This window comes from Vicugna pacos, unplaced genomic scaffold (genome assembly GCF_048564905.1).
Source record: "Vicugna pacos unplaced genomic scaffold, VicPac4 scaffold_19, whole genome shotgun sequence".
Classification (NCBI taxonomy): Eukaryota; Metazoa; Chordata; class Mammalia; order Artiodactyla; family Camelidae; genus Vicugna; species Vicugna pacos.
Window position 1 is genome coordinate 75,632,095 of NW_027328740.1, and position 12,761 is coordinate 75,644,855.

A 12,761-nucleotide genomic window follows, 5' to 3' on the forward strand; every position below is an offset into this window, starting at 1 on the left:
GCGGATGAGGAGACGGAGCTCGGAGGAGCCGGGGACGCTGACTGTCCTGCTCCCCGTGACACCGCGTCAGCCCAGGGCAAGCGCTGACAGAGCTGCACTGAGGGGACACCCAGCTGCATGGAACCTTGGGGCACTGGGGAGTCCCAGAAAACACTAAAAACTTTTCAGTGAAAAACCAGCTAAAATATATTACACTGTGCTGCATCCTTTAAACAGGGAAAGTGACTGAGACCTTTTTGATGCCTCCGTGTCCTTTCTGCCATTATCAGTTACTTGCCCTCACAGTGCGACCAGTGATGATCTGGACCCCATATGAAGTGCACTCAGATGGAAGAGCTTTTAAAGCTGGTTTATGAAGTTTGTAAGACTGTCTATGACTCACAAAGGCGGTCATTCATCACTTCTCACCGGTGTGGACGTACCACCTGAAATCACTCCTTTCTGCTTTTTAAAATCCCTTCATCTACTCCAGACTTTTCAACAGCAAAGAAGTAGCTCAACCACAGACAGTGGACAGCTTTTCACCAAATGGACTCGAACAGCCCATCTGACAACCTGGAAGCCCTTGTCTTCTATTAAACCCACTTCCAGGTACTTCATCATTTTCTGATTGGTGGACTCGGCCTCTGACTGGCCTACTCAGAGAGCTCCCAACCTCACATCCAGGGGTGGGAGAGGACCATGCTGTTGGGGGAAATCAGTGAGGAAGCTGGACATCCTCCAGCCACGTCTGCACGGGTAGAAGTGCCTCAACGTGCTCAGAAATTATACCGTCATCATCCCTGGGCTCCCATGGACTGGTTTCACATTAACCAAGCTCATGAGACACTGATGCAAGGAAACCAGAAACTTAAATTTTTAATGTAACAGAAGACGTGAATCTATGAACCAGACTGAAATATCAGAGTTCAACCATGAGTACATTTTCTCCTCCACGGCCCAATCACGGGCAGGCAGTCACATGGCAAGCATGGACAGAAACGGAGCAGGAAGGGTTTCTAGATTAATTCAATGGACTATATTTCTATTATACGAACAGATCTACTGCCCAGAAGTCAATTAACGCCAATCACGGTGCACTCTCCGTGGACAGCGGCCAAGAAATGACTATGAGCTCCTGTGTAACACTCCTTTCCCTGTCCTTTCTAGGCTAACTGATGCACAGAGGTATAAAGATTCAGGGATGTCGATAATGCTAAACACCCAAAGCCCATCTCTGGGAACCTCAAAACCAGACAGCCAGGGTTTAAATACCAGCTCTGCCAATTACTAGTTCTGTGATTTTGCCAACTTAATTACCCTCTGTGTGCCTCAATTTCCACACTGTAAAACTGGGATAACAATCAAACCTTCCTTACTCGCTTGTTGAGAAGATTGAAGGATTCATTTCTGTAAAATGCTCAGAAAAGAATGTAGCACATTTTGGGTGTTCAACAAATGTCAACTTAATATCAAATTGTTTTACAAGTGTCCCCTCTAATCATCTTATCTGTTTCCTGGCTAGCCTAAGTCCCAAATAAAATCCTTATTTCTCCTTTTACACACTCTTGGGGAGCACCCTTATGTTCCATCCAACCACCTGTTTAAACTGAGGGAGTGGATGTCTCCTAACCACTCCTCTGGGCCATGGAGGGTGCTTCTCCCTTCACACCCCTGGCCCCTGGCCCACAGCTAGCACTCATTACACTAACAGAGTGAGGTGTGAGTCCGGGGAGACAAGCAGGGCATGTGAAACCCTTCCTTTCACTCCAGTGTTGGTCACCATTGGGAAGCACGCGGGATGCTCAGCTCCATGTCAGGAAAGCCCTGTGCATGAAAGGGCAGGTCTTCTCAAGGGAAGGCTCGCTGTGGCCCAGAGCTACATGGGACAGGGTGAGTCTGTATTTCTGGGACACAGTATCATGACACGCATTTTCCCACAGCCTTGAAGTTCATGGAGAACGTGGCTTCATCAGTAACAAAGAAGACATTTATTGCCTGTCTACTCTTTTGTGTCATCTCTCAGTAGGCTGCTGGAGACAACATATGTATAAGTATTGGATCTCCTTAAACCCCAAAATATATGAAGTAACAAATAATTCTGTGGCTTAACGTTGGTTTAGGGCGACTGTGTAACAGTTCTGACTCTGCTGATGCTAAATTATGGGTATAGGAACTATGGAACCTCCTCAAATATCTTTCATCATAAAACCATCTCTTCTTATTTTCCTGTTTCTTAGTAATTGCCAAAGACTCTCAAATGATGGCTTCACACAAAACAGCAGCTAAAGTTTAAGAGCCCTCTTGACATACACACTGTGGTAAACACTGAACATAATTTCTAATTCTCACAATTCTACAAATCAGATACGAATGTCCCCATCTCACAGACGAGGGAAAAACTCAAAACGAACTGACTCAGGCTCAAGTGGCTCAGTGGCAGCGCGTGCAGGCAAACCATATCAAAAACTACACCCCTTCGTATATGTACCAAATCTCCTACCACCAATTAACACACAGCGGCGGGGTCAAAACTCAGGGAACTCAATACACTTTTCACCTTTAAGTTCCTCCAGATGCCGCTTCTAGCTGTTTTATAAAATCCCGGCTCACTGGTTTCTAACACTAGAAGAAAAGCCCGATTTTGCTATTGTTTGCACAGCAAGTCTGAAATGTTCACAGTGAGATGACAGAATAAATCTAAGATATAAGCAGAATAACTTTTCCAGTTAGACAGACATAATGGACATTGGGCTATTCTGAAGCATTAAGTAAAGTAATCAAAATAAAATAACGTTGTTTAAGCCTCCTTTTACAAACAGGAAAGTTAAGACTGTAAGTAGGTGCAACAGTGCCACCTATGGGTAAAATGACCTTCCAGGTTACCAGGAAAGATGCAACACAAAAATTGCCTATAGGATCAGTAACGAGAATCAGATAAATAAAACTTATATAGCACATGCTGCACTTTGATTCGGGGGAAAGGAGGGATATTCAGTATTTAATCTGATATTGCTAATACTCCTGAATATAAACAGAAGATATAGGCTCATGGAAACTCATCTTAGAAGAGGAAAGAATCCAGTTCAGCCACTTCATTTTACAGGAGGGGAAACTGAGACATGGGATCTGTCCTCCTGGCAATCAGCAGCAAAGTTCTCCTATGCCTCATGTCTTGCACTGTAGCAAAAACCAACAGATCTGTACTAGGCCTATATTCATAAAATTCACGTTTGTATTTTTCCAACAGTAGGTTATCTAAGTATCTTGCAAAATACTAAAAGAGCCAGGATATCATACAATTTTGTTGCCATACAAAAACATTTATTTACATAATAAAACAGCATGAGCTTTATTCTCTCTATTAAAAAAGTGACATGTCAAATCAATGTTTTGATATTTTAAACCTGTTAAGAATGTAGAAAAAAATCAAAATTTTCTTTAATCACAAAATAGAGGAGTTTATTCCCTGAAAATGATCAATATGGATTTTACTAAACTTAACGGATCTGGTCAGAATCCCACGAATTTAAATGTCTGAGTGGATGGTTACACGGCAACATAAATTCTGATTTGTAACAATACATATTCTGTGTAAATAATCTTCAAGGTCATCTGATTAAGGCAATTTAACTAGTCCCTGTCTCACTAGAATGATACAGATTTCATTAAAACTTCATACTACACCAAAAAAAAAAATGAATCCTTGTTACTTTAAACCATATTCAAATATATCATACAAATACATATTGAATATGTATCAGAAATAAGCGACACTCTTTAGTATTCAGAGTTGATCCTTCTAAAATATCTGTCATTGTGACAGCACACTTTTATTAAGCACCTCTTGGGTTCTTTGTATACAAGGCATCTACCTCTCACAGTCAGACAAATTAAACGATATTACTCAAATTTCACAAATGAGGAAATGTACTTAAGCCATGAAAATAAAGTACATATTCATCAACAGGAAAGAAAAGAGTAAAGACTTTTCTTACAATATTCACTGACAATCTTTTCTTCCATATTAAAACTACATAAAACCAATTCAGTCTTTGTAAGCATTTCTGTCAAAAAGGGCCACAAGAGAAAAACAAGCAACATCATTAGCAGTGGTTGGACTTTAAGAGCTCACTTCTCTTTTGCACTATAATTATTTTTAATGTTTTGTTTTTAGTGCTTACAGAGCACTAAAATAAAAAAAATAACTTTTTATGTAATTACCTGAGAATTAAAAATTTGTGAAAATGAACAATTTTAATTTCTGCCACTCTGTCTCAACTTCTCAATGGTGTCTCTCCTTTCAAGGCCTCATCAGTCTGAGGTCACTAAACTCGGCCGTTTATGGAGTCACAGGTGTTCGGGTAACCACTTAACGGGAGGCTGATAAGAGGAGCAATTAAGAATGCATTCTGTGCAGCCTGGGTTCCAGCACCGAGCTAGCCACAGCCTGCTGCGTGTAATTGGGACAAGCTGCTCCATCTCTCAATCCCTCAGCTGCAAAAAAGGAGACACTGATACCTACAATCAAACACCTGCTATGAATTAAAACATGAGGAAAACATTTTAGCCTTAGGTAGGTGTCCACTCACAGTGAGTTTGGTCATTATGATGATGAGGATGGCTGTTAACAAATTAAGCTAGACCAAACAGGAGAAATCCCCTTAAAGGAGAAACATTTTAAGTCAATGAGCATTTCTTTTTGGATGAATTGCAGAATATTCTAATGATTTTTTAATAAACCAAATTTTGTCCATTAATTATAGATTTACAGGTTCATGGACAAGTCTCCAGAAAAAGAATTAGAGGCCTCTTACCTCTGTAAACTAAGAAAGTAAATTTCAACAAAAATCACGGAGGAGATTATACCTCATTTGGGAGAGTAAGTGCTTAACATGCATGAGGCACTCAGTTCAGTCCCCATTAACTCCATTTAAAAACATGGTTTTTTAGGAAATGGAAAATTAAAGCAAAAAGATGGAGGAATACAGAATTTTTTAGAGACTCATCTCAGATTTAAGATGGGGAAGAAACCATCCATTTCTCAGAAGAAATCTTGAGGACTATGTAAACTGGATCTGAGATGTCTAGTCCTTTAACATTATTCAAGAATTCATATTACCAAGTCTTAAAATTACCTGATAATGCACAGTGGTGATACTGATCATAACAGCTTCCATCACGGATCGAGCTCCGGCTAGGACTGCTCTGTTCTGACATCTCTGCCCCTCAGGCCTCACCAGGCTGAGAGCACTAAATTCGGTCATTCAAGAGCATCTTTTGTAAGTCCTCCATTTGTGCTTCTGACTCTCCCCTCACCAGCTCCTCTGAGGGAAGCACTGTTATCATCTTTCCCACTCACAGATAAGGCCACTGAGGCACAGAGACTAAACTCGTTCCAGGTCACATTGGCATTAAAGGAATTCTGTATTTCTGCTGTTTGCTTTTGACAAAGGAATCTGAGATATCAATTCAAGGCAGAATGTTAAATAATCAAGTCTGTCAGGTCTTCACCTCAAAGAGCAGATAGTATAAATTCCTGATGTAGGATGAGGCTGCCGCCACAAACTGACTCAGCTTGAAATTAATATCCAAGATGAAGCAGCGGATACACGTAAATATTCACGATTGTCAAGTCTGCTCACGGGTCTGGGCCCTTCACTGCCTGAACGGGGGTGAAATCCCCACCCGTGTCTGGGAGAGATGCACGGTGCTTCCCAGGCTCAAACAGGCTTCACGGGCTATTTCCTCCCACACACTGGCCTCAACGATTAAAAGCTCTCAAGGTTTTTACACCATGCAAAACAAAAAGACATTTCTGCAGATGGAGCACTTTCTTAGGCTTAAATCTTTTTTTGCCTACACTCACCCAGGGGGAAAAAAGAAACATGACTCTGCAAAGTCTCTGACCCTCACCACTCACAGGAGTAGAACAGCCACAGCAGAAGATGGCTCTTCACATTGCAGGATGAGAACAAAATAAAGATGCCCCAACAACAGGCACTCCCAGACACAGCGCTCAGCAGTCTTCTGCAAACTCAAGGTTGTGTAGCACCCATCACCTTCTATTTCCAGAACACTTCATCACCCCTAAAGAATCCGCCTATCACTAGCAGTCACTCCCTAATCCCCCTCCAACCAGCCCCTTCCAGCCATCACCTGCTCTCTGCCTCTGCATGTGCCTTTTCTGGGCATTTCAGATCACTGAAATCAACAATATTTGACCGTTTGTGTCTGCTTCCTTTCAATTAACAAGCTGTTATCAAGGCTTGTATATTTTGAAGTGGTATCAGCACCTCTTTCTTTTTTTTTTTTTTGAAAACGTTAAAGATTATTAGAAGGTGGTAAGCACTATCAAAAAGAGTAGAGTGGAGCATAAGTGATTGGGTTTCAAAGGGAAAAGTGTGGGTTGAACAGTCAGGGTGGACTTCCAAAAACAGGTGGCCTTTTTCATTTTCCTCTTTTTTTTTTCTTTTTTATTCACTCTTACGTGTGAATAATCTTCCACTACATGGAGATACTACATTCTGTTCATCCATTCAGCAGCTATGTATGGACGAGTTCCAGAAAACTGAGTGTAAGAGTTGACTAGCATGGATGGCATTTAAGCAAAGGGCAAAATGTGCTTTCAAAAAAAAGCCAACAAACAGAGGCACAAGGAAATTCAGTGCGTTTCTGAGCAAAGTGCTTGCTTGCTTCGGCAGGACTACCGTGCAGGACTGTGGCGGATATTGGCAGGAGTCACGGTGTGGGAGAAACATGAGAAGACTCCCCACTGCAAGTAGCTCAGACAATTCTCCTCCCTCATCCTGTATTGTTAGAGCAATGTTTCTAGGTTACTCTTATTTCAAGTAATAGCACTTTAACTGCACATCTGATCATCTCCATCAGACCACCTTTCCTCCAAGCAACAGAAAAGCATTCAATGACCTGAGCAGCTCCAGGACATAATGGTGATGGATTAGGGAGTCCTGCAGCATTCCAGCCTGCAGGCACAAACCCCACATGTGCCCTGGTGATGTCCAGAAAATAAAATGCATGGAAATATCTCACTGTTTTTACACGACATCTGCCCTCAATTTGCCCCAAAATCATGCTCGCAAAGCACTAATCAACCCTCTCAATACAAAAATAAAAAAGCTAAGAAGGCAAATTTAGGCTCTTTCATTGAAAACCAGCAACCATCACTGCCAGTATCTGAGCTGGAATGCTCCTGACTTTGAAAACCACTGCGCAGTTACTTTTCAAGCGTAAAACTCATATATGTATTCCATGTAGATGATATTGCAGTAGGATTTTTCTTTTCAAAATTTCCACTTGCAACATTAGCACAAGAAAGTTTATGTATAGGCTTTAAAAAATCAATTATCCTCCACTTTCTTAATTTTGAACTAATTATTATTTTATAAATGTGGCTATGCTGCGTATTATAAACCGTTTGATTTCTGAAAACAAGACCTTTATGACCTCACTATTTCAGAGAAAACTTTAACGATTCTTTGAGAGGTGGGGCCTGGGGCGCCCACTATCAGCTCTTTAAATACTGACAAGGATGTGCTATGAAGTAATGCAAAGGCTCTAACTCCACATTAGCTCAGAAAGCAAAGAAACTACACCAAAGACTTCCTTAAATATTTTATATATTTCTATTCTTTTGAATATTAAAGTTCTTAAATGATATGATTTTTTTGAAAAAGACAACAGCTGTATTAAATTTCCTCTCACCAAGAAAGCAATCTTTATGAAGTAAAAAACCCCTATGGAAATCGAAATGACAGGACGTTTCTAGCTAAGTGAACATCCAGATCTGAACACAAACCTAAATCCGATCAGATCTCACTCGAAGGAGCTCTACAAAGTCCTGGGCAACCCTGGAAATTAGCTCTTTTTTTCCAAATGTTGGCTGAGCTAAGATCATCACACTAGGCAGGGAAGGAGAGAAGAGGAAAATCCACCTGGCGGCCTCCATCAGTTTTCTTCCAGCCACAAAATGCCTCTAGGTCGGCCCGCTAACAAGTCCCCCAATAAGGAAAGCCGGCATCCACACTGCCCCTGCCATCCCCAAGTAGCCCCGATGCCCATATCCCAGCCTGTGAATGGTCTTCTAATGATCCCCCAGTTGGTGGCACCCACCCCCTCTTCCCCGCTATACAAACACAGAGAGCCACGGCAGCCTTCCCAAATCACAAATTTGATTACATCAACCCCCCACTTCAAACCCTTTAGAGGCTCCCTGTTAGAGTTCTAGCCCCACCCCAGACCCTGCTCGCCCATCCTCACCTAAGTACACAGGTCCCCAGTGACCACAGGGGCCCCTGACCTGCTCCTACTTCCCACTTGCTCCAGTCTCATTTTGACTGTTTCCCAAGGAAGCCTTCCCTCCCTCCAACCTCCACAATTTGTTCCTCTCTTCCTAGAACATTCTAGGCTAAGTCAACTTCTGACAATGCTAAGCTCTCAAGAATCAAATACATTTTGCTTACTAAAGTGGCTACACGCTCTCTCCCCTAGACTCACAGAAGTGCATGTGTAATGTATAAATGAATGACCGGTTGGGTCTCAAAGGGACAGACATACCTGCTCTCGCCCGTCCCGATCCTTCGGTCTGTAGAATATCAGAAGCAAAACCAGAAGTACCTTTCCTGAGGGTCACTTCTGTTGACACCCTTCACTGCCTACTGTGTCAGTTCTAGTAAAACTCAACTTCTTCCAAAGCCCTACATCCCGGACTCTCTCCAGTGTCCTCCCCAGCAGGGGCTCCCTCCACCCTGGACTGCACAGGGCACTCTCCCCGGGTGCCCACGCCAAAAGCCTCCAGGCCTCTGCCCGGGCTGCACCTGCGATCTGAGACACATTCTTGACTCCTTCTCCTGGCTGACTCTTACTCTGTCCTCACAACTGAATGTAGAGCCCATTTCTTCCAGGAATTCCTCTCCGATAATGTCCTTTAGGTCTTGTCTGGTCTCTATCTATAGCAGCAGTACATGGTGACCAACTGGGTGTTTGCCCGCTCCTTTGAGACCACGAACACTTGGGAACCACGTGGGAAGGAGTGAGAGATTACAAGACGGTTGAGGGAAGCAAAAAGCAGAAATCACAGTCCAAGTCCCAAATTCAAGGATACTTTCTCAGAAAAAAGTATAAACTATTTCACACGTGTGCAATTTGGCTACTATTTTTGTGGCTTGGGGACAGCAAGAACTTGGTGTTCTAGTCCAAAACCTAGGTTACATGCAAAGAAATGTATATATTCATATCCAAAGGAAACAAGAGCTGCTCAACAACAGTTTGCAGTTAGAACTGAAAGGAACTTTGATAAAGGCAATCTCTCTCTCTCTCTCTTCTTTCTTTTCTGGCATCATATATTTTTAGAAGTATTTGCGTGACTAACAGACGTCTACAGCCCGTGATTCTGCACTGAAGTGTTTGGGGCTGAGGAAGCCCAGATTACATTCACTCTGTAAATGCAATCACACCAACACACTGATAGGTGCCGTGTGGTGAAACTGATGTTCCAAAGCAGGCAACCTTATTCGGTAAGAGAACTCTGAATAGAAAGGAAGAAATGCAATGTCCTATACTGAATTTCATTTGCTATATGGGCCATTAACTGATAGTATATCTTGACTAATGAAACCCAAAAATAAATTGTCAATGTCGGTTTTCTTCATCTGACCATTTTATGCTAACTTCGGATATTAAATCCTCACTCCATACGGAAGCTCAGGCCTATGCTGCAGCACAGTTACACCCCGTGGAAGAAAGCCGACCAAGGGAGAATTGGAGAGTTTCCCTTTAGAAGCTGCGAAGTGTGGTTTTACACCTGTATATCATTTGCAACCACATCATCGACAATGGAGTTAGACGTTACCTCTGTGGGGCGAAAAGCACTGCATGCTTCAGAACCATCAAAGAACGCTGAGCTTTGTGAAACAGTCCTGAGGCACTTAAATCATACTTTTTCTGAAAGGCTCCAAATCTGACCCACTTCACCATTCCAGGTATAACAGGGAAGTACTGGAAACAGTAGAGAGAACATGCCCTTGAAGTCTGACAAGGCTCTGCTTGAATCCTGCTACAGTATTTATCAACCGCTAAAAAAACCAATTCCTTAACCCCTCTGAGAAGGCTTCCCAATCCCCAAAAGGGGGCTGTCAGCGCCCACCTGGGAGTCATGGATGTGAATGAAACACGCAAGTAGGGCGGCCTACTGCTACCTGACACGGGGCCTGGCTAGTTTCGATCCGCTGCCCTTCTGCCCCTTTAAACTTGCACTGATCCCCCTGGTAAGGATCAAGTCCCCGGAACAGACTGCCCGTATCTTCTGTGTATCCCTGGATACATGACTTACACTTAGGAGGCCAGAAAAACAACTGCCTCCTCCCAAGTCACTAACAATATTCTTAAGAGTCTGGGTATTTTTAACTCTATTTTTCAGGGAGACTATTCCAGAACTTTCCAAGCACCATTCTCCAGGTTGGCTCCCCTCCCAGTGCCCATCCTTCTTACCTCAGATCCTCTGTCTGACTGCCTCCTGTTCATGGGAAAGCGAGTCCAGTAGGGTGGGGACTCCCTAGGCCTCCCTCCCTCCCTCACAGGTGACTGTGCATACCTTCTCCCCACTCCAACTCCAGCTTCTGAGGATTCTAACCTTCCGTATCCTGCAGCCTCTGCACCTTCCTAAGACGCACACGTGGCCAAGACTCTCCCTTTGGATTTCTTTCTGGCTGGCCCTGCTGACCCCCAGGCCCCTTAAGGATAAATGGGATTGCTCTGAAAATGATAAACGCCGCTGGCTGACACACCAAAGCTGCATGGTCTGGGCTTACCTCCAACCGAGGCACAGCCCTCCCCTCCCTCAGCCTCAGTCTTCAGCTCTCGAGATGATCTAATTCACATGCAAGGCTGTGAACACCAGCTAAGAATGACGACTCCCAACTTGTATCTCTAGTCCAGCTCCTTCACCTGAGCCCCAGTCTCATAGAGCCGAGTGCCTCTTTGAAGTCCTAACTTGGATGAAAAATGGCATCTTAAAAATGCCTCATGTCCACCATTTACTCTGGAATTCGATTCCTGGCAGGTACCTCCCAGACTCCCCATTTTAGTAACAGCCTCAGCACCCACCTAGTTGTCTCAGCTCACATTCAATTTCCACTGTTCCCTCCCCCCGGCCCTGCCATGGAATCAGTCCTGTTATTTTCGCCAATAAGCTGATCTCAAGTGTGGTTTTGCAGGGACCATGGCCGGAAACACACAAGCTCACAGCATGGTTCACTAACAGTCCGCCGTAGGGTGCTCCCTGGAGGGGGAGGCATCTCCTGCCGCTGGTCACCTCAGAAGGCACTGGATTCTCACACAGGAGGCCCAGGAGAAGGGACTCAAGATTTTCCCGTGGTCTGAGCTTTGAAGGGCCCGAGGTCTGGGGGAGCTCCTAATTAGCAGACACACTTGCCAGTGAGCAGATGAGGATGGGGGAACCCACGCAAGGCTGTTATCACTCCAACTCCTGGGCTCTCGGGAGCCACGGGAAAGACCTGTGTCCAGTGTACAGCCCAGCCATCACAGATCCCAGCCTGCATTTGCCAACCCGCACAGCCTAGACTCCATCTACTTGCGACATTTACTTCTGTTCTGTTCCCCACCCAGAATGTGATGGACTCATTCAGATATTCTGGCCTGTCTCAAGCGAGACAGATTCAGTGAAAAATGAAGTGTCCACATTTGGACCAGAGCATGAAAGGAGAAACAAGGCCTCATGGTCAGCATGATGGTGGTGGCCAAACCCTTCCACCGGGTGAGATGAACCATGGTGAGGGTGAGAATCCAGGGTCCTAGGTCGGCCAAATCATCTTCCTTCACGGTTGTCTGGGGTGTTGGAGACTGACTACCACAAACTAACGACACGGCTGTCAGTGGTGGATGTCAGCTGCAACAGAAACGGATTCAACTCTTTACTGCCAACATGGGTTAAAAGTAAAGGCCGGGGCAGGGAGGTCTGCACGGCTGCTGAGGCAAACCACAGACCCAGCTCTGAATGCCCACTGGCTGGAGCAGAGAGGAAGCTACGGCCCTTTTAGCTGTCCCTGTGTCCAACAGATCCAGGTGAGCCAGCTACTTAGGAGAAGGTCATGTTGTCCTGATACCCAGAAAAAACAGCCTCGTAAAGGGAACAAATAGTGTCATGGATTTTAGACCCAATTCTGCCCCTTTATGAAGGCAAAGTAAAGTAAATGGAACGGGGAAGTTGAATGCAAAAAAAAAAAATTAAAGAACCAAACGGTGACCGCTTCCTCCAACAGCGTCCCCTGCAGCTGTCACCCCCGAGCCGGCCACTTCCTCACCAGTGACCGCCGGCCAGGAAGCGCCGTCACGCACGTCACACAGCGACAGCCAGGAACCGCGTGCCGAGCACGTTTGTGTAAAAGCAGGAATCGAGCAAAATGCTGCAGAGTTTCACCTTACAAGTTTAAATACTCCATGAAAAGAATCCCTGAGCAGCCGACTAAATCAATTCGCATCTTACTTCTTCAAAACAATCAAACAAATTTAATAAGGGCGCATTTGTCACCAAATAAAAGGAGGACCAAACAGGTCCCTCAAAGCAAGGATTTTAACAGGTATCTAACACCAGTGGGTAATGTGCTAACAAAGCAAATATTCCAAAACATTAGAAAATACAAAATGACTAGGATAATACATGGATCAAGACAGATATTAAGATTTTGCTTTTTAAAGCGATGGAGACAGTATGGAGGGCAATCTGGCTATTTCCAATGCAGGGT

The 12,761-nt window shown here is 44.1% G+C and overlaps 1 protein-coding gene across 1 annotated transcript in view; it reads right to left on the reverse strand.

Annotated features, from left to right (window-relative positions):
• Positions 1–12,761, reverse strand: part of LOC140693568 (trafficking protein particle complex subunit 9-like) — a 96,239-nt gene that overhangs the window by 20,099 nt on the left and 63,379 nt on the right. The gene's annotated exons all lie outside the window — the stretch shown is intronic.